Here is a 22,930-nt window from a genome sequence, read left to right as displayed (position 1 = left end):
CCTCATATAAAAAGTTGTATTTTTCCCTGAGTGTAGTTAAACATTGCTATAATATCTCTGTAGTATATCACTATTGAATTATTAAAGCATGTTCTGTTCAGGCCTCTTTATGACCTTATACATAAGGTAAAAACATATATCACATAATCATGAATATAGATCAGTGATGAATTCATTTATACAACAATGAGTCAGTAAATACATCGATAGAGAATAATGGACCAAGAGTGCAAAATAAGAGCAAAAACAATGAAGATTTGAAAAAAATAGACCAAAAACAATGAAGATTTGAACAAATAGACCAAAAACAATGAAGATTTGAACAAATAGACCAAAAACAATGAAGGTTTGAAAAAAATGAACCAAAATGAATACAGAATAGAGAACAATGGAGTGGTGAAATGTAAAGAATATAAATTAAGGAATTATGTGTCCATAGAAGACTTTCCATCCTAATCGAACAGTTTTACCCCTCAAGCATGTCGAGGTAACACGTATGACTCTTGTATAGGAAACCCAGACACTTTACCATGATCGACCTAATGAAATGTTATGACTATGTTAAATATATATATGTTGTGTTCAAGTTATCATTTTGTACAAAAGTGAGTGATTTTACAAATTACAATTTGTACGAAATTTTACTTAATTCCACTTAAAACTTGTCCAATAATTTATAGTATGGATTTTGTTCTAAAAAAGCATTGATACCACTATGAAATTCTTAACTAATAACCAAACAAGTAACTTTCTTTACAAAATACAAAAATACCCAGACGGAGACAGGAAATGTAATTGATACATCCATGCAGTTAATTCTGATAGCACGTACACTACTGATTAGAATAACAAGAAAGGGTCTCAGTGATAAGTTTTGAAACGTATAGCAATTGGCCCGGTGACAATGCTGATAGTATAAAATTGGCACTAGTGACAATTCTGATAGTGCATGTATATATCGAAATAGACCCCAGTAACAACTCTGATAGTCACTGACAGAAATTGGCCAGGTGACGTTGATCCACCAATCATATGTGCAAGGAAGTGTGCCCTGTCCGATCAAAAGATCAAAGCCAAAGCTTGTACCAAGAAAATGATATGTAAATTATCAGATTTTCTGTGGGGTATAATAGATATAAGAAGGTGTAGTATGAGTGCCAATGAGACAGCTGTCCAAAATGTCAATATATCAGTTCCTCAGTCGTACTGATTCTGGAAATATCTCAGGGGAACTGATTGAATCTGGAGAATTTGGGTACCGCATTGGAACAGCTATTTGAATTTTAACATAACTTTTGTCGAGAAGGTGAGTTTATTCTTTTTCAAACACATCTTTATTTCGCAGCAACGGTTCCTGATCTTCAACGTTCGTACGCAAAGCAGTTAAAAAGTCTTTAAAAACTGGTTTTTAGGGGTTTCTTTCATGTAAATGCAAAGGGGTGTAGTACCTATAAATATAAATGTAGAAAGCAAAAGATGCTGTGCTATTCCCATTGCCACAATTCACTTAGGGGACGACCATTTGATATTCGGGGGGAGGGGGGGCAGGAGGATTTTGAAAATAAATAACTCAGCCTTGATAATCCCAAAAATAAATGGTTTGTTCTGTGGTAGTTTGAAATAAATTACCTGACTTGCAATGTATAGAAAATAAATAACTCTGCAGGTCTAATCGAAAGTATGAGATGGCACCAGATTCTTCATAAATTCATCTTTTTTCCCCAAAAAAATCGGGAAACACTTCCCAAATTTTTTAATAACAAAAGTATAAATATTAATAAAATATACTTGAAATGTCTGAAAATTGGTTTCATTTTACTTGAGGTCTCAGGAAACCTTACTTCACTTTTATTTTAACAGGGCCGTAACTACATGTAGGAAATTTCAAAACCGAATGCTTGTCTCCATAACAAATTGTGTTCACGGCCTTGCAAGAAGAAAGTTCTGTTTTCCCTCAGACTTATAGCCCTGATTTTTCAGGATCAATGTTTCTTATTTATTTGTCTTTTGTTCATTGATTGCCCTTCTGTATTCTATTAATGTTGCATTCTTTTTGTAATCTAGTAATTTTGTTATAAAGTTGACCATGAGTTTAAAAAAAACCAGCAGCCCCAGACTTAACTATGTGAATTCCATTTTTGCTTTATCATGCACATTGGTCTTTTGATGTTGTCCCTAGAAACTTCAGTCTTACACTGAATTTATGCATTTTACTTTGAGATCAAAATATTGTCAAAAAATTATTAAAACAAAACTTCATTTTCAGATTATGAAAGGGTCTTCGGAACACCCAGAAAGCATGATTTTGCATCATTTGTTCTATAGCTTCTTGGGCCTTCGGTGGCTCAAAACCCTTCAAAAAAAATTTTGCCTCGCTCCGCTCGCCTTAATATGTTTGCCAATACATTTAAAAGTGCCTAGTTATAACTAAACTTTAATACTATATATGTATGCAATACATGTATATGCAGTTGGGAATTTAAAAGATTCCTTTCTGCAGAAGGGGGGGGGGGTAATCTTTTCTGAACCATTTAATCTTATGTAATTAAATGGTACATAATGACTTGACTATACTATAGCGAGGCAAACATTCTTTTATATGAATTATTACTATACTATATATAAAAATATTAATTTTCGCGAACCATTTAGGTCACGGAAATTCCAAAATATGGCATCAGTAAGGAGAGTTGTGCAAATAATGTGAATACACAGAACCCCCATCCAAATTATCTCTAGCTAAAAGTATTCATCTTTTTCTATTTTATATGTACTAACAATATTCAATTTTTCTATAATTTCGATTAAAATATTCCAAAATCTGAGTAAAAATAGATCGAATGCCCCAAATAAACATTGTCTGATTGGTTGAAGTACTGTGGCGTCGGTGCTTAGCATAATAAGCCTCGATGTAAAGCACACGCTTCACAGGAATAAGGAGAGTTTTACAAATAATGTGAATACACAGATCCTCCATCCTATTTATATTTTGCTGGAAATGTTGCAGTGTTCATCATTTCTGTTTTGATTCTGCTCACAACATTCCATTTTTTCTATAATTCCGATTTAAATATGTGGAACCCGCAATAAAAATAGATGGCCTTAATCACTTGGCCTCAATGATTTAATAGCAACGCAAAAAATTCCATTTTGTTACCAGTCGGAACTTCTCGGCCTTTCTGCTTGCACGAAGTGAATAGCCGAGTAGTTCCGATTGACGATGTTACATAAGCCGAATCACACATACAGATCTTTGCGCTCAAATGTAATTCTTGGTGAAGTATACAGGTAACTTCGTTTACGAAAATTTATACACACTTTTTCATTAACATATTACCAGACTTTTGCATATTCACGTTTTTTTTATGCTGAACTGTAGTCGAATTCAATTCTATACATTTTTTTTTACGTGAAGCAATAGGAGTAAGAATTTTTTTCGCGCCAATTTAAGCAGCTTCATCACCATCAACAATATTATTTATTGTTATTTTCGTGAAATTTTAGTCATATAGTTTATCAATTAGAGAATTTTTGGTAAGTATTACTTATTAATGTTAAGGTTCTACTGATGTGCTTCTCTAGACCTTTTTGACGGTTCGTTTTATCCCATTTATCTCAATATACTATCTCCGATGACAGAAATGTCAACCCGACCTATTCGTGTCGAAAGTGAAAATCGCATCTATGATCATCTATTTGATGAAATAATTTCTTCTTCAGCGGTTCATGCATTATTTCTGTAATGTTTGATAACCAATCACATTCACGTTACATGTTTGCATGAAAATGGTTATGTATTAGTGAATTGTAAGGGCGATGCAACATGGGAGGTCAGTGCGCGATCACGTGACATTATTATTTGTAAACATACATGCTCCCCGTGTAACACGTGTCTGAATTATATTTTCAAAGTGTTATGAATCTTTCAATCACTATTTTATGATATATTTCTTTTTGTTTTTAGGTCTGCATATCAGTATAGTCCAAGTGAATTAGTAATAGTTCTGAGTTGTGTGTTTTTTTATAGAATTAGAAGGTAACTATAAGTATACATAAGTTATATTTAACTAATGTCTAAAAAGATAACTCGATCCACTTTCCCTCTATATTTAAAACCGCATACTAATTTAAACAGCATTTGCTCCCCTTGAACACTAATTTGCCCCTTCCCCGTCATTTCCCTTTAAATTTGCGCAAAAGTCATACTTTTAGTCCATTTACATTAATGACCGATTGTCTTTTTTTTTTCATTTCTATACTCATGTGACATGATACAACAAATCTGAGCACAAAAAGGCTCTTGCAATTAACTTTTCTTGCAGAGAGAATGGTCTGATACAAAGATTTTTGGCTTTTTAGTGAAAAACTTGAATGCAATTTTAGTGTCAACAGGCTTATATTTAAACCACTTGCTATCCTACAGAAGAAAAGAAAGATATGTGAAATGGAACAGGTACAATAGACATTGTAAAGTGCTTTTGGTTCAAATTTAGTGAGGTCTTTATTGTGGACTTCAAATTTTATGTACCAAGAACCCCACTTTTGACTTCATCCAAACAAGGGCGTTAGACAAGGGTCATTTATACAACACATTTTGCACATATTGTCTGAGATAATCTTCTTTCTGTAGATCCTGAGTTCATAAACAAGTAAAGGAACTAGATGAAAAGGCATAGAAACACAAGTATTGACACATGAAAACCTGTCCGATAGAAAGTCAGGATGCCATGTATGCATTAATATTGAAAAAGCCTTAAAATGCCTATTTTGACCATAAAATGCCAAAATTGGTAATTTTTGTAGAAATTCTATAGAATAAAAGTTTGAATCCTTTAGTTTCATGCTATTTGACAAATTGACACCACCAAATCATTTAAGGAAGTTGCCCAAGTACAGATTCTATATTGACAGACTTCACGAACACAATTAATTGGTAGCGCATTTCTTTTAGAACATAAATGAAAATAAAAAAAATCCCACCTGCGCTTTCTCAATGAAACTTTTACAGTGTGTTGTACTACTTTTTGGACAAATTATATCAAAATTGTAGAAAACTTCATCGTCTCTAACTCAAAATAAGAACAATTTTATCTTTAGGGCGTCTTGAAATCTTTTGACAGCTTCCGAAGTCCTATATTTCAACCTTTTTCACCTGGAACAAATCACTACTTTCCTTTTAAATTCGGGACCCAATTTTTTTTACAGTGTAATTTCACCCCCTTACTTACAATTTGAGGCATTAAACATGGATAAATTAATTTGGAAGGGGTATTAAAATTAATGGCAAGTAACCCACTATTAACACTAGGGACTTTATTCGTGAACAACGAAAATCAAGGGACAACAATTGTGGTCTCGAACCATTTGTCCGTCTGGATTGTTAAAACCACAAAATCAGATAGTGATGAATATGCAAGTTTTCAACAATCCCGGAAAATACGAAAAATACACCTTATCGCTATTTAATCCAATCTGGGAAAGACAGTCAAATGTACAACTCCCTGTTTGGGTCATGTGGCTGAAAATAGAGTTTTTTTAGTAGAGAGCTGAGGGAGTAAAAACTTTAGAAAGCGATCATCAAGAAACTTTAAGGGGGTGGCGGGTCTAAATCATTTATATAGGATTTCTCTATATTTTTCTATAAATGAACTTTATATTATAGTTAATAGAAAAATTAAATAAAAAAAGTGGGGTCACCCTTCATTTGCGCTCATAATCAGTCTTCCAAAGAAGCATACATTTATGTAAAAGTGTTTTTTTTCTGTTGAAGTAATAGGAGAAATAAAGTTAATATCGAAATAAAAAAAGAAATTTATTACAGAAATCGCTCAAATTTTACAATAATTTAGTTTAAGTACAGCTTACATATGGAAATGATATTAAAAAATATAGGTCACAGATGAGTTGAAAAAGATATTTCAATTTTAAAGCAAAAAAATGACATTTACCCACCAAAGGGAGATCATTTGGAACTTTTTCAATGATGAATACATTCTAAAACAGGGACAAAACTTAAAGGGGGCCCAGTCGCCCATGGCTCCTACATTTTGAGCTGGGCCCCTAAACTTTCAGTTAAATTTTAGTTGAACATATACAAACTAATTATGAAATATCTGGTCTGGGCTCCTAGCTTGAAATTCCCAAGTTTAGTCCCTGTAAAAGTCATCTGGGGCCAACACAAATTTATTGTTTTGAATGATTTTTGTACCATATGATAAAGTAACAACTACAAAAGGTAACAAATAAAATTTGTAATGAAAAACAAATGTTTATTTTTTTTCTGAAAATTTTATACCCTCGAGGCTCCTTAATCATGTTGATATAGTATGATCCACTTTTTTCGAAATTAAAATTGAAGTAAAAAATTATTTTGTTTAAAGTTTTTACGGTAAGGGACGACATCAAAAGATCAATGTAAGATAAAAAACTTAATTCAAATAGTTTGGGGGTTGGACTGCGGCAAAATATATCCATATGGGTCAATAAGTTTTTCCCAAATTAAGTTAAGAAGGGGGTAGGGGGGGTCAGTGAAAAAACTATGTGAATTAAGTTTTTTATCCTTCATTGAACTTTTGGTGTCGTCCTTAAGTTAAAACAGGTCTCATAAAAAAGTATTGTGCATCAGTTTAAATTTCATGAATTCTTAAATCACATGTATATGAATCATGGACTATAATTCTTTATAGCAATGTCTGTTAGCCATTTAGGGGTCTTTTGCATCTAAAGTTCAGATTAAGTGGGTTTATTTTGCGAAAAATGACCTCAATATAAAGGACAATATATATATATATATAGACAATATATAGACTCAAAAAATGGTATATCAAACAGAAGACAAAAAAAGGGAAAATATAGTGAATTTTGGAGAATTTATATTATTAAATGTACATGCATTTGAAATATTTAAGATCCATGGTGACCTAGCTACCAGTTTAGAAAACAGTGATTTAAATGCTAGTCTATTAGAGGGATATTTCATTTTCATTGGTAGTAGATATAGAATCTTATTTTATCATGAAGTCCAATTTGAAAATGACCTTGGGGAGGGTTGGGATCCCGCTAACATGTTTAACCCGCCACATTATTTATGTATGTGCCTGTCCCAAGTCAGGAGCCTGTAATTCAGTGGTTGTCGTTTGTTTATGTGTTACATATTTGTTTTTCATTCATTTTTTTTTACATTGTCTTATCGGGGCCTTTTATAGCTGACTATATATGCGGTATGGGTTTTGCTCATTGTTGAAGGCCGTAGGGTGACCTATAATTGTTAATATTTGTGTCATTTTGGTCTTTTGTGGATAGTTGTCTCATTGGCAATCATACCACATCTTCTTTTTTATATTTGGGTATGAAGATGTAGTAAAGGCTGAATGCCAGTTTTAGGGGAAGGTCTAAAAACAGGACAGATAAAACCAGGACAGTTATTTTCGATACGTTTTTATCTGTAACTTTTGTTTTACTCAACATATTGATAAAATTTAAATTGCATAGTAAAGATCATGGTATTTACTTACATTATTTGCAAAAAATATAAAAATAAATAATAGCTAAGTTAAAAAAAATCTGCCAGGACAGTTTAATTTTATCAAAAAAATGGCTGAAATTGCCGAGAAAAGTTTACTTATAATTGAAATATTTTTCCCAAAACAACTGTCTGGCATAATATTTTTGTACGATTATAAAGATTATGAAATATTCATTCTAAAAATCTATAATTTAATATTTTTTTCAGCTTTTAAAGGTAAAAAAATCTGCCAGGACAGTAGCCTTTCACGTTGGAAATTTTGTTGAAATTATTTCAAAATACAAAAACAAAGTTAAATATCTTCTTCAAAATAAATGTCTGGTAAACAAATGTTAGTTCATTGGAAAGTTTAGAATATAAGCTTTATGAAAATATAAAATTATATGAACTTTTATGTCATTAACACCAAAAAAATCTGCCAGGACAGTAGCCTACTCCGCTAAATTTTAAGAAACAAATGGCTGAAATTGTCGAGAAGAGTTTACCTATAATTGTTATATTTTCTTCAGTACAACTGTCTGGCATACTATTTTTGTATGATTATAAAGATTATGGAATAATCTTTCTAAAAACCTATGAATTAATATTTTTTTCGTCTTTTAAAGGTAAAAAAATCTGCCAGGACAGAAGAATTTTATGTTAGAAATTTTGTTGAAATATGTTCAAAATCAAAATATAAAGTTTAATATGTTCTTCAAAATAAATTTGTGGTAAACACATGTTAGTTCATTTAAAAGTTTAGAACATAAGCTTTGAAAAAATATAAAATGATATGGGCATTTATTTCATTAACTACAAAAAAATCTGCCAGGACAGTAGCCTACTCCGTTTGAATTATCAGCTGGACATTAGCCTAATATGCTACATGTTTTATAAATGGCAGAAATAAACATTGTTTTTAATCATAAATAAAATAGTATATTTATTAACTTATCTGGCTTTTTTAAATGATAACTAGGACAAAATCATTAAAAATAAAACTACAAATTAAAAACAAATTTGCCAGGACAGTACTATTACATAGGAAGAAGTGAAAAATTCTCAAAGATTTTTTTTATTCTATTCAAAGTTTTCAGTTTGAAATTTATCCGTGATAGAGTCATTAAAGTGAATATTTCTAGAAACATAATTATATTGGTGTGGTTATTAAAACACTATTTGTTGATTTAATTCGATTTCTATTCATTGTATCAAAGGCAGAAGATATATATCGGAATTATGTTTTGACAGTAATAAAAACTTCAAAGTCACTGATTGGTGTCAAATACTCAAAAGGTGTTTATTCACTAATAAGAAATGTGTTTAGAGCACAGGAAAGCGGTGTGTAGAAATACCGCAAAGGACTTCTTAGTGCACTAAGAAGAAAGTTTTTGCTCTAAGGACATTAAAACGATGTTTTAGGACCACAAAGAACATGGATATAAGAAGATATAAGTATATAACTCATAATTTTAAAGTTTGGTATCAATAGCTTTTGTAATATTGAAGTTAAATGACTTTTTAATCAGCGCGTGCCATTAGACACGTGACCAACGGCTTATTGCAAATTCCCAATCATCATGTCCAATCAACCTTATCGAATAAACAATTGTCTTTGATCGTTACTAATTGGTTACTTAATGGTAGTTGTTGCATAAACATAACGGTTTAGCGTGGTATAATTTCGGTACGTCTAAACACCACCTAGGCCGCCTTGGTGCACTAAGCCCCAGGAAGTGCACTAAGCCCATGATGGACCAGTCAAATAAGCACCAAGGTCATTCAGTACCATACAGATTTGAATAAAGAGCATATATCTAAATTTTGGTGTAAAAATATTCAGAAATAAAAGAGTTATTAACATTTTATATGGCACGCGCCGATTTTGTGTAATGTGTCCAGTTGTCATATTGTTGATTGAATCCAATGAAGCTTGACGAATTTATAAATACTGCACTAAGGATATGAAGCAAAGGTTAAATATGCACCAAGATCATTAATTAAGATAAATCATTACATTAAAAAACATATATTAAAAGTTGGTTCCATGACATAAAGAGATTTAAAAGTTATTAACATTTTAACGTGACACGCGCTCTACATGTGTAATGCATGTCTGATCACCTTGTTAATTGGTCCAATCAATTCTGAGGGATTATCTTTTAACTAGTAAATTATTTTCTTTGTTCCTAATTAGTAATGATAAAAGGTCTGTTTTCTGTGATGCTTTGTGAGAAATTTATTTTTGGAAAAGTGTTTGTTTGCGCTTTTCGAAATAAAAGATTTGCGAAAATATAGTAAAAACAATAGAAATTGGCTTTTACTCGAAGCTGAGTATATTGTTTCTTTTTATTCTTCCCCATTTAGTGTTTTAATATTTGCACGAATAGACACAAATTTATACAGACTTATTTCAAATATAAGAGTTAAAATGTGGCGTCCTTGGGGTTCAAGGCAACCCATTTTCAACAAGTATGACAGACCGCTTGAAATTCTGCAAGAGGTAATTATTAAATTTATATTTCATATAAATAGATAGTTATGATTGCCAATAAGACAACTATCCACCATATTCGACATCACAAAACTTCATTTTATTGAGGCGATCGATATATGGTCAAGGAAATTACGAACTATCCGAATTGTTTCAAAAATTCTACACTTCTCCTTACATATGGGGCACAAAAACTCCCGAAGAAAAACATAAACTATACAAAAAGGTACTAGCGCACAAGACCTTAACAGACAAATTGATTTCCTCATCAAATGGGAAAATCGTCATTCCAAATGTGAAGCGTCTAGCTCGTAAGCCAGGTCAACGGCATAGACCAAAAAGTGCAGCTGCAAGAACAATGCCGCGGTTTGCCAAATGATTGTACTAGTATATCTATATAGAATGAAATTCAAAACAGTGTTACAGACAAACGTTCACGTAAATTGTCCCAGTCAATGGATGAATTTAATGTGTCAATCAATGGCCACAGCCACACTGTTTTGAATTTCATTCTATGTAAATATGTATATCAATATAAATTAATTTAAAAACTATGTTATTAACTGTTATATTTTTAAATGTCATAAACTGTTGTTTTAAAAATGTCATAAACTGTTATATTTTAAAAATGTAATAAACTGTTATATTTTAAAAATGTAATAAACTGTTATATTTTGAACAATGTGTATCCTTATGTGTTTGTAAACAAATATATACAATTTTAAAATATCTGTATATAAATTTACTTAGAGATCAGCAAAAAATAAACTTTACAAACAGGTAAACAAAATTAAAAAGCTAAAATCAATAAATAAGAGTAGAAAATACGTTATTACCAGATTACATAGAAGTTAAAAATAAAACAGACAGAAATACAAAATAAACACGACAGTAACAACAAACACAGAACATTTTGAAATATCAAAAACCTTATACATGTTTAATCAGTTTATAAGTGGATTATAAACGGGTCAAGGTTGAGCGAACATGAATTTCTATCGATTACACAGGTGACAATCAACTGATTGAGGCACGTGTCGATAAAACATTAAATAACTTTTTAATTACAAAAGATATGATTATAAAATTTGAAATTATGAAGTTTTTCAAAGTGTATTTCTACATGCCATGTCCTTTGTGACCGTTGTATCATTCCATCAGGTCCTTAGTGCACATTTTTGTTCTTAGTGCACTAAGGAGGTCCTTTGCGGTATTTCTACGGACCCCAGGAAAGTGTCACTTTTTGTATCCTCTTACATAAAACTGAAGAGTTTCCAAATGTTGCATTTTTTAACTTCTTTTTGCAATTTACACCTTTACATGTTTTCTAATGAATCAAATTTGCCATGCACAGTCACAATTCAGTACATTCCACAACACTAGTTAACCTTTTTCAAAAAAAAAAATTCACGAGATATTCTATACTAGTTCTAGTTGTTCTACATGTACCCAACCTGAAAAAACTTGTAAAAACAAAATTATAGAGCATTTGCAATTGCGAATATCCCACAATCTATTGCATTAAATTTTATCTTTAAATATAAAATCAATTAGTTTTCCTAAAATTAAAGCTAAATATCTTCATTACCACACCCTCACTTTACGGTTGACATGACAGAGTATACAAATACACAGATTCGATGACAGATCGTTAAGTTTAGCACGTGCCAACTAAATATTTAGCTATAGGACGACTCATGGGACACTTTTTATGAAATTCATCTATTATCGAATGAATATTTTTATCTTTTCCCAAAATTTAATGCTAAAACTTAACAACGAATTATAACAACAAAACGTAATAATCTATTCAACTTTCGATTTTGATTTGAAACAAATTTGTCCACAAGTTGAGACATAATAAGTAACTGTTCTGGCAAATTTTTTTATTCACTTTTTTTTTTAATTTTATGATTGGGTCTAGCTTTTACTTAATGGTAGTATCAAAATTGTACTTTAGACAATCGCAAAAAAGAAACTATTCCAATATTATATTTTAAAAAAAAATAATTGCGTTGTTAATTTCTGCAATTAATTCAGAAATTTAACGGAGTAGGCTACTGTCCTGGCAATTTTTTTTTGGCGTTAAGGAAATAAATGTCCATATTATTTTATATTTTCAAAAAGCTTATATTTCAAACTTTTAAATGAACTAAAATTTGTTTACCGGACTTTTATTTTAAAGAAGATATTAAACTTTATATTTTGATTTTGAACATATTTCAACAAAATTTCTAACGTAAAAGGTTCTGTCCTGGCAGATTTTTTTACCTTTAAAAGACGAAAAAATATTAAATCATAGGTTTTTAGAAAGATTATTCCATAATCTTTATAATCATACAAAAATAGTATGCCAGACAGTTGTACTGAAGAAAATATAACAATTATAGGTAAACTCTTCTCGACAATTTCAGCCATTTGTTTCTTAAAATTTAGCGGAGTAGGCTACTGTCCTGGCAGATATTTTTGGTGTTAATGACATAAAAGTTCATATAATTTTATATTTTCATAAAGCTTATATTCTAAACTTTCCAATGAACTAACATTTGTTTACCAGACATTTATTTTGAAGAAGATATTTAACTTTGTATTTGTATTTTGAAATAATTTCAACAAAATTTCCAACGTGAAAGGCTACTGTCCTGGCAGATTTTTTTACCTTTAAAAGCTGAAAAAAATATTAAATTATAGATTTTTAGAATGAATATTTCATAATCTTTATAATCGTACAAAAATATTATGCCAGACAGTTGTTTTGGGAAAAATATTTCAATTATAAGTAAACTTTTCTCGGCAATTTCAGCCATTTTTTTGATAAAATTAAACTGTCCTGGCAGATTTTTTTTAACTTAGCTATTATTTATTTTTATATTTTTTGCAAATAATGTAAGTAAATACCATGATCTTTATTATGCAATTTAAATTTTATCAATATGTTGAGTAAAACAAAAGTTACAGATAAAAACGTATCGAAAATAACTGTCCTGGTTTTATCTGTCCTGTTAATAGACCTTCCCCAGTTTTAGTCATATATATGTACTTTATAATTTTAGCCTTACATGTATATAATTACATATATATATATATGTATGTGTACATATATCACTGATTTAGTGGCAATGATAAATAGACACTGACAAGTCTTCAATGGTGGATCAGAGCTCCAGATAAGCTGCGTATTTGCGTGATCCCGCTATACAAATAATAAAAAATCCAATGCAATTGGCCATTGTTGGGTTCAATAACCCAATTAATTCAAAGGGAAACCCAATTATATGCCAAAAACATTAGTTCTCAACCCTTTTATTGGCTACAGTTTACGTTATTTACCCTTATCTGTTTACAGTCGTTGCGTAAATCTTTTTTTATAATATTCATAATTGGAAATTTCCTTTCGTCCTAAAAATAAATCCCTGCATCAAGTAGCTGAAATGGGTCCCTGTTGGAGTTTTCCATTGCTTAATAAGTACACATGTTTTTTAAAACATTTCAATCTTCTCGGCGTTTATCCATTGTCATGAAGTCATATTTGTTTCGAATTGCTTGGGATTTATCATAACATACATTGAATTCAAACAAAAGTGTATGTCCGATAAAAATATTGAATAGAAGCATGTTTTCTGCTTCTTTTGAAAAGCTGAGGGAAAGTTCTGATGATAACAAGACCCAACCAGTTTTATTAGGAAGCGTCCTCGAACGCACGGGCGTGTATGCATACCTTAAAAAGAACATTGCAATCAAACATCAGGTTTTCGTCAAAAAAAAAAACAGTTGGAAAAAGTGAAAGGCCAAATCAATTATGACATGATAAACATGATAAAGCACCAGAAACCTAAAGTTCTAGTAAAAGACAACTAAACCAGTAGATTTATGTAAATTGAATAAAACTTAAACATTCATGTATAATTAGAGTCCTTATACTATTTTTATTTCATTTTACGGTTAATTTATGAATACACATATACAGGCACTGTCACTCACAGTGTAGATACTATTCTGTACGCTATCCGGAAGTCGCGATTTTCGAAGCGAGAACTTTTTGGATAGCATGTGAAATTTGATGGATATACTGAATTAAACGGTAAGTGGATCATCTGTACATTGCTGAATGATTAATTCAGCTGACATCGATATTCTCAAATGGTTTAGAATTAAATTTAGCACATTCATTATTCGTATCTCTGTCTTAATCAATAGATTTTCAAGTGCATCACTAAGGACAATCAGTCTGTGAACCTAAAAACAATCTTTTTACCCTCTTAGTGTACAAATTAACGTAAATACCAGACTTAATTAACTAAATGAAATATATTTCAAGTGGTGGTAAAAGTTTCAACCAGATCTTTGAAGCCAGAAATAAGAAAATAACACTTGTTTGAATTTCTCACTGTACGATCAGTCTCGCTTGTATATTTTGAAACTGTATGATCAGTCGTTATTTCACTGTATTCTAGTGAGGCTTGTATAGGGTATGTTGGGATACGGGATATTTGCCATTTAAATTCTAGGGATACGGGATATTTGTCCTAAAAGTAAATGGGATATGGGATATTGATGCATTTATAAGGATACTGGATTTTCAACATGAAAAAAAAATAAGTTGAATTTAAAAGTTAAGTACAGAAATATTTACATCTCACTTGATAAAATTGCCCCAAAAAGTTTAATATTAAAGGTCATTTTAGTGCTTTGTTGATTTTAATTGAGTTAATGGTCGTTTTATTTAAAAGTCATCCAAACCCAAGCGAAAAGTATTGATCTATTTTCGATATTTATATGCTCATGTGTACTGATAATTTTGAAAGTATTTGTTTTGCTTTCCATACTTCGTTCCTTATTGTTAATTTTCCTTTTTTGGATGGTGATGTTCCTTTGGCACTATCTTACAGTGTTTGTATATCACAACACCTCCGCTATGCCCGTGTCTGTTGTAACGTTTTGGATTTTAATGAACGAAATCTATGTATTACTGGTAAATAATATTAAGTCAGGGATTTAGTTACCACAAATCACTTAAAATCTTTACTAAATTCTAGATTTGGTTTTGAAGTTTGGTTCTACCTGTAAAAAAAATTATTTCAAACAGGATGGCACATCCTCATTTTTACGGAGATGTTGTTTACCGTGCCATTGGATGTTGGATGTGTAATGATTGATAATTTAGTCTCGGATGCATTACTTTTTATACGACCGCAAAATTTGAAAAATTTTTCGTCGTATATTGCTATCACGTTGGCGTCGGCGTCGTCGTCGTCGTCGTCGTCGTCGTCGTCGTCGTCGTCGTCCTGCGTCCGAATACTTTTAGTTTTCGCACTCTAACTTTAGTAAAAGTGAATGGAAATCTATGAAATTTTAACACAAGGTTTATGACCACAAAAGGAAGGTTGGTATTGATTTTGGGAGTTTTGGTCCCAACATTTTAGGAATTAGGGGCCAAAAAGGGCCCAAATAAGCATTTTCTTGGTTTTCGCACTATCACTTTAGTTTAAGTTAATAGAAATCTATGAAATTTTGACACAAGGTTTATGACCACAAAAGAACGGTTGGGATTGATTTTGGGAGTTTTGGTTTCAACAGTTTAGGAATTAGGGGCCAAAAAAGGGCCCAAATAAGCATTATTCTTGGTTTTTGCACAATAACTTTAGTTTAAGTTAATAGAAATCAATGAAATTTAAACACAATGTTAATGACTACAAAAGGAAGGTTGGTATTGATTTTGGGAGTTTAGGTCCCAACAGTTTAGGAATTAGGGGCCAAAAAGGGACCCAAATAAGCATTTTTCTTGGTTTTCGCACCATAACGTTAGTATAAGTAAATAGAAATCTATGAAATTTAAACACAAGGTTTATGACCATAAAAGGAAGGTTGGTATTGATTTTGGGAGTTTTGGTCCCAACAGAATAAGGGGCCCAAAGGGTCCAAAATTAAACTTTGTTTGATTTCATCAAAATTGAATAATTGGGGTTCTTTGATATGCCGAATCTAACTGTCATGACTGTGTATGTAGATTCTTAACCTTTGGTCCCGTTTTCAAATTGGTCTACATTAAGGTCCAAAGGGTCCAAAATTAAACTTAGTTTGATTTTGACAAAAAATGAATCAGTTAGGTTCTTTGATATGCTGAATCTAAAAATGTACTTAGATTCTTGATTATTGGCCCAGTTTTCAAGTTGGTCCAAATCGGGGTCCAAAATTAAACTTTGTTTGATTTCTTCAAAAATTGAATAAATGGGGTTCTTTGATATACCAAATCTAACTGTGTATGTAGATTCTTCATTTTTGGTCCTGTTTTCAAATTGGTCTACACTAAAGTCCAAAGGGTCCAAAATTAAACTTAGTCTGATTTTAACAAAAATTGAAATCTTGGGGTTCTTTGATATGCTGAATCCAAAAATGTACTTAGATTTTTTATTATGGGCCCAGTTTTCAAGTTGGTCCAAATCAGGATCCAAAATTATTATATTAAGTATTGTGCAATAGCAAGTCTTTTCAATTGCACAGTATTGCGCAATGGCAAGAAATATCTAATTGCACAATATTGTGAAATAGCAAATATTTTTTTTTAATTAGAGTTATCTTTCTTTGTCCAGAATAGTAAGCAAGAAATATCTAATTGCAAAATATTGTGCAATAGCAAGATTTTTTTTAATTGGAGTTATCTTTCTTTGTCCAGAATCAACTTAAATCTTTGTTATATACAATATACAATGTATATTCACTTTTTACTACCCACTGATAAATTAAAATAATCTTTACCATTCAGTGATAACAAGCAGTTTTTTTACATCTTAATATTTTATGATGTATTTAAATGAGTAGTTATTGTTGCAAACTCCATTAGAAATTTTAATTGAGATTCGTTTTGGAATAAGGGAAAGGGGAATGTGATTAAAAAAATTGGGTTCAATTTTTCTCATTTGAAATTTCATAAATAAAAAAGAAAATTTCTTCTAACATTTTTTTGAGAGGATTAATATTCAACAGCATAGTGAATTGCTCTAAGAGAAAACAAAAATTTTAAGTGCATTAGAACACATTCATTCTGTGTCAGAAACCTATGCTGTGTCAACTATTTAATCACAATCCAAATTTAGAGCTGAATCCAGCTTGAATGTTGTGTCCATACTTGCCCCAACTGTTCAGGGTTCAACCTCTGCGGTCGTATAAAGCTACGCCCTGCGGAGCATCTGGTTATTAGTTGTAATTGGCTTTGAACTAGCTGTCAGTAACTGCAAGTACTCTCAGATCTGTACTTAGTGTCTTTTTGTTGATGGGATATACAAATACTCGGTCACGTCCACTCTCTGTTTTTGTTAGATGTATTTCTATTTGTATCCATCTGATGAGTTAAGCCTTTTTCAACTGATTTGTATAGTTCGTTCTTATGTTGCACCACTGTCCCAGGTTAAGGGGAGGGTTGGAATCCCGCTAACATGTTTAGCCTCGCCACATTCTGTATGTATGTGCCTGTCCAAAGTCAGGAGTCTTTAATACAGTGGTTGTCGTTTGTTGCTGTGTTTTTGTTCATTTTTTTATACATAAATTAGGCCGTTAGTTTTCTCGTTTGAATTGTTCTACATTTGTCATTTCAGGTCTTTTTATAGCTAACTATGAGGTATGAGCTTTGCTCATTGTTGACTGAGGTCGTACGGTGACCTATAGTTGTTAATTTCTGTGTCACGTGGTATCTTGTGAAGAGTTGTCTCATTGGCAATCATACCCCATCTTTTTTTATATTATATGCTCATATGCATTGATAATTTTCTTGAAATAATCATAGATTTTTGTTAGATGTATCCATCTGATGAGTTAAGCCTTATTGTTGTCAATGTTTTCATTTGTTTTGATGCTTTATATGATTACAGGATATTTTATAGTGTTTTACCTCTTATTTTTTACGTGGCGTGGCGAGGATCTTCAGAGGTCTCCACGTTTTACAGATTGTTCTGATGTGCAACGGCTGTTTTGCCAGACAAGCTGGGGCCGAGGGACGTCAGAGCACGTCCCATATCAAAAAGTAGATATTTCGCTACATATAAACTATGTTAATAACGAATAATTACTAAATAATCAATGTAAATTAATATATTTTCTTTCTATTACTGGTGTTGTGAGGAAGGAAATTAAAAAAAGTAACAAACATATTAGGATCTATGTAATTCATAAAGTTCAAGATCACAGAGTCAAATGTTGTGTCACGTATTTCTTTGCAAAACAAGGGCTGTGCACATTTTGCCTGCTGTAAAAATATTGCAACAGTTAAGTGTAATGTAGGTACATTAGCAGAAAGCTTTCTTGTGTTAAATTTTGAGTTATTGAACTTGCATGCTAAATATCCACTTTTTGATATGGACGTGCTCTGACGTCCCACAGTCTCAGCTTGTCTGGCAAAACAGCCGTTGGATGTCAGAGCAATCTTGGACAAGAGACAGGGTTGCGTCCTTCTGTTCTTTCCAACATAGGTAGGATGAAGTTTCTTATCAATGAAAGAAGAATGCTATCAAAATTATATTTTACAGTCATATGCATCACGGTTTGAACAATTAAAAAAAAGTCTGAAATTAGACCCCTTACACTAAATTTATCGTTTAACATCACATAAAAGAGATTGTTATACAAGGCTCTAAGATGGAACACTTCTTCTTTTGGACACATACATTGTATATTCTAACACTAGAAGTATGCACTAAATTTCATTTAACACAGTTTGTTTCCCCAGAGTCAAAATTGTTGACGTTGTGATGATGAGGAAAAAAATGGGCTTGGGAATGAATTTATAATGATTTTTTGGGATATTTCAAAATAGTTTTAGGGATATGGGATATTTGTAAAACATAATTATTGGGATATTAGGGGTAAACATTATAGGGATACAGGATATTGGGATAAAAACTTAATGGGATATGGGATATTGATACCCCCCCTAAACAAGCCTCTCTAGTAGTGATTTCAAAGTTATTTACGATACATTTAGAAGGTGTCATTTTTCTAAATAACACAAATATATTTCAATAAATTCACATCCTGAAAACTTATATGAAACATGTTTAGCTTAATAGGGTGTACTCGACTTACTACATTCAGTATAAGGATGTTAAATGTTGTTAAAATCTTTATTTCACTGTATTCTAGTAGTGATTGCAAAGTTATTTACGATACATTTAGAAGGTGTCATTTTTCGAAATAACACAAATATATTTCAATAAATTAACATCCTGAAAACTTATATGAAACATGTTTAGCTTAATAGGGTGTACTCGACTTACTACATTCAGTATAAGGATGTTTAAATGTTGTTAAAACAAGAGGAAGGTTTGTTGTATGTATAAGTTTCAGAATTGTCCTCCGTTATACTTAAATTGTACAAACGCACAGATTTAATTGTAATACAAAAATGCATGTATTTACACACATTCGAGGCCGCACTGTAGCCTATAATTGATCACAGTTACTTCACTTTGTTTTGGGAGTAGACCTATTTCTGTGACACCCAATTGTACAACACTTTGCGGGGGTTTATAATGATAATGAAGGCCGTCTTTCCGTTCGTTCGTTGGACAGTTATACTATGTTTGGCCGGTTTTGTAAGTGCATCTCCTCATTTACCACTTAATATACAATGGGGTTTCCAGCCATTTTTAAATGGAGAGAGGGTCCAATCCAGGAGAAAAGGGGATTCCAAATATATGTTCCCATACAAATGCATTGATAGTTAAAAAGGGTTTCAATCCGCCGGATCTCCTTTTTTTATCCGTCACTTATATGACTTAATTAATCTCTCCGGATTCCTTATCATAAATTATAATGACTGTATTGTGCACCGTCTATTTCGAATTTAAGTAAACATCTTTTATGGGGGTTCTTTGTATAAGATACGGACTATGCATTGCCACTTTCAACTTTAATTCTTCTGAATCATGACGAATTATGCAATGATCTACCAGTTCTGCAAAATCTCTTGACCGTAAAAAGATGAATAAAAACAGCGAAACTCTGTCATTGAAACTCTGTCATTGGATTATCATGAAAAAGAAATATATCTTTCGTATACTTGAATGCATTACAGCATTTAGAATCATATTCAAAACAGTGTGGTCCTGGCCATTGATTGACGACCTAAATTATCCCATTGACTGGGACAGATTAGGTGAACGTTTGTCGGTATCAATCACTGCTCACTATGTACTTGTTAAAGACACTGAATCTGTGGGGTCACATAAGGTTCTCAACACCTAAATAAAGTAATTCGAAAAACTAATCCGGAATAATACGATGTGTTGATTTATATCAATAACATAAATCAAAACATAAAGGTTATTCCTGAATAATTTTTCGAATTATTTTATTATTAAAGGCGTTAAGAACCTATGGTGACCCCACAGTTTAAATTCTATAATAAGTAAGAAGTGAGCAATGGTCGTTACCGACAAACGTTCACTTAATCTGTCCCAGTCAATGGGATAATTTAGGTCGTCAATCAATGGCCAGGACCACACTGTTTTGAATATGATTCTATATTGATTTGAATTTAACATGTTCATTTCATTAACAATTTTCAAATAACAAAGTCAGTAGATATTTATAATGTGCCTCCTTTTCACCCCATCCCAAAGTTATTCTCAGGGTCGACTAATATCAACTTTTAATCTGAATGTTTCGGCGGACGATGTAAATAGTTTTTTAAAATGTTATAGTTAAATAGATAATTGCAACTATACACTATTACAAAGTCCACAATCAAATCAAGTATTGCTTTTTAGGCGTTTGATTTTAAACAAGACTGACGGAAAAAAAATACAATTATTTTGCAGTCTACAAAAATCATCATATCTATATTTATATTGTCTGATGAACGATATTACACTGTAAAGTTCCCTTGACAGTTCATAATATCATATAAATACGTAGATACCTTCAAATTGCCTTTGTTTTTTTCTTCAAAATCACGACTGGTCATACAGTAAAAAAAATTGAAATCGCTACTAGAATACAGTCAGTTATGGACTGATCGTACAGTAATTTATTTTGGGATCCTCAAGGAAAACATATTTTTTATGGGAAATACGAATGTTCTACTTAAATACGAAACGAATATTGAAACAGTATATATTGAACTTTAAACTGATGCAAATATTTGCAATAAAAGGTTATTTGTTTTGTACTACGAGAGCAAAATTGTCCATCGATTTCACTTTTTTCTATCAAGTTGGTATGATGCACACGTATATTTTATATTCTAATGCATGTTTTTGTTAAAGTTACACATATTTATGATGCTTTACATACCTTAAAGATGTTCAAAGCACTTTATAAGTATAGGTGTAAACAAATGGTGAGAAAAGTCACCGTAGGCAAAACCGTCCTGTTAGCCAGTTGGTAGTCATCGCTTCGAAAATCGCGACTTCCGGATAGCGTACAGAATAGTATCTACACTGTGTCACTGGTCTCAGAATTTATTATATAAAGGTACATGACGTGTGCCTGTGAATACACATATCCATTTTTGTGAGAAAACACAAAACTGGCAGAAAGTTTAAAACGGGACACAAATTGAACCTACTATTGCTCCTCAGTGAATAAACCAAATAAAACAGCTAGCAAATAACCCTAAACCAAATAAAACAGCTAAACAAAGAAAGAAACACATTTAAGATGGAAAAAAATCTGGGGTTGATATTGCCTAAATATTCAATATTGTGTTGATGAAAAAACCCAATACATTAAGGAGCTTGGTGGTGAAAAACCCAATTTGATATTAACATGAGGGGTGAACTGGAATTGATAATGCAATAAAAAAAACTTTATCACCCAATTATATAAGAAAATGGTGGGTAAAAACCCCAATTTGTGAATCCTTATCTGGAGCTCTGGTGGATCCAGAACTTTTCATATGGGGGGGGGGGGGGGCAGTCATGCTTCAGTGAGTGATTCCCTATATAATCAACCAAATTTTTCCCATAAAAGGGGGGGGGGGCGGCCCCCCTGGATCCACCTATGGTCTTAGATAACATTTTATAGTTATGAATATTTTGTCAGTTGACTAAAACTAGATGGAGGTGTGTGTGTTCTTATTTCCAACAGATGTACACTAAACCTATATCAATATGTGCATAAAGCAAATTGATAGTTGCTAGATACTGAATGATTATACCACAAGAAAGTTTTAACCTGTGCATATATATACTTAAAATACGATAAAACAATCATGTCTTTTTCAGGAATTCTGAATCCAACCATGTAGTATGGAATGTTCTTGAGATATGGTTTTGGTCGATGGATGTTCACGAAGGACCTGTAGTACAAAGTATATCACTGGATTTAGCTCTTTGTCTAAGTGTATTATTAAATTACTTTGCTTTGAGCTCAGTTCATTGTTATGCAATTCTTTCTTTGTAAAATAAAGATTTGAAAGACAACTCTCATGTACAAGGATTTGTCAAAGTAGTATCACCTCTTATGTACAATGTAAGTATTAGGGAGATAAAAGCATTCTATTTTAATTTGAACCAAACATATTATGTTTGTTCAATTATGTTGAAAAAATGATAAGCTCTATCTAGGCTTATCGATTTCTTAAACTATATTTCATTGTTCATGCTTGAAATTTTTATACAACCACAGAAATTTTTGCGGTCCTAAATAGGTATCCTGTCGTCGTCGTCCGAAGACAGATGGTTTCCATATAATAACTTAACTATAAGCAAAAAGAAATAAATAAAATTATAACACAATGTTTATAACCACAAAAGGAAGCTTGGGATTGATTTTGGGGGTTATAGTCCATAAGGTTTAGGTTCCAAAGGTGCCCAAAACAAGCATTAATTTAGTGTCAGTACAATAAGTTGTGTATAAGTATTTCAATTGCTCTGAAATTGTACCATAATGTTTAATACCATAAGTAGAAGGTTGGGGTATATTTTAAGGGTTATTGG

Source organism: Mytilus edulis, chromosome 2 (assembly GCF_963676685.1).
Source record: "Mytilus edulis chromosome 2, xbMytEdul2.2, whole genome shotgun sequence".
Lineage (NCBI taxonomy): Eukaryota > Metazoa > Mollusca > Bivalvia > Mytilida > Mytilidae > Mytilus > Mytilus edulis.
Note: the sequence above shows the minus strand (reverse complement) of the source record.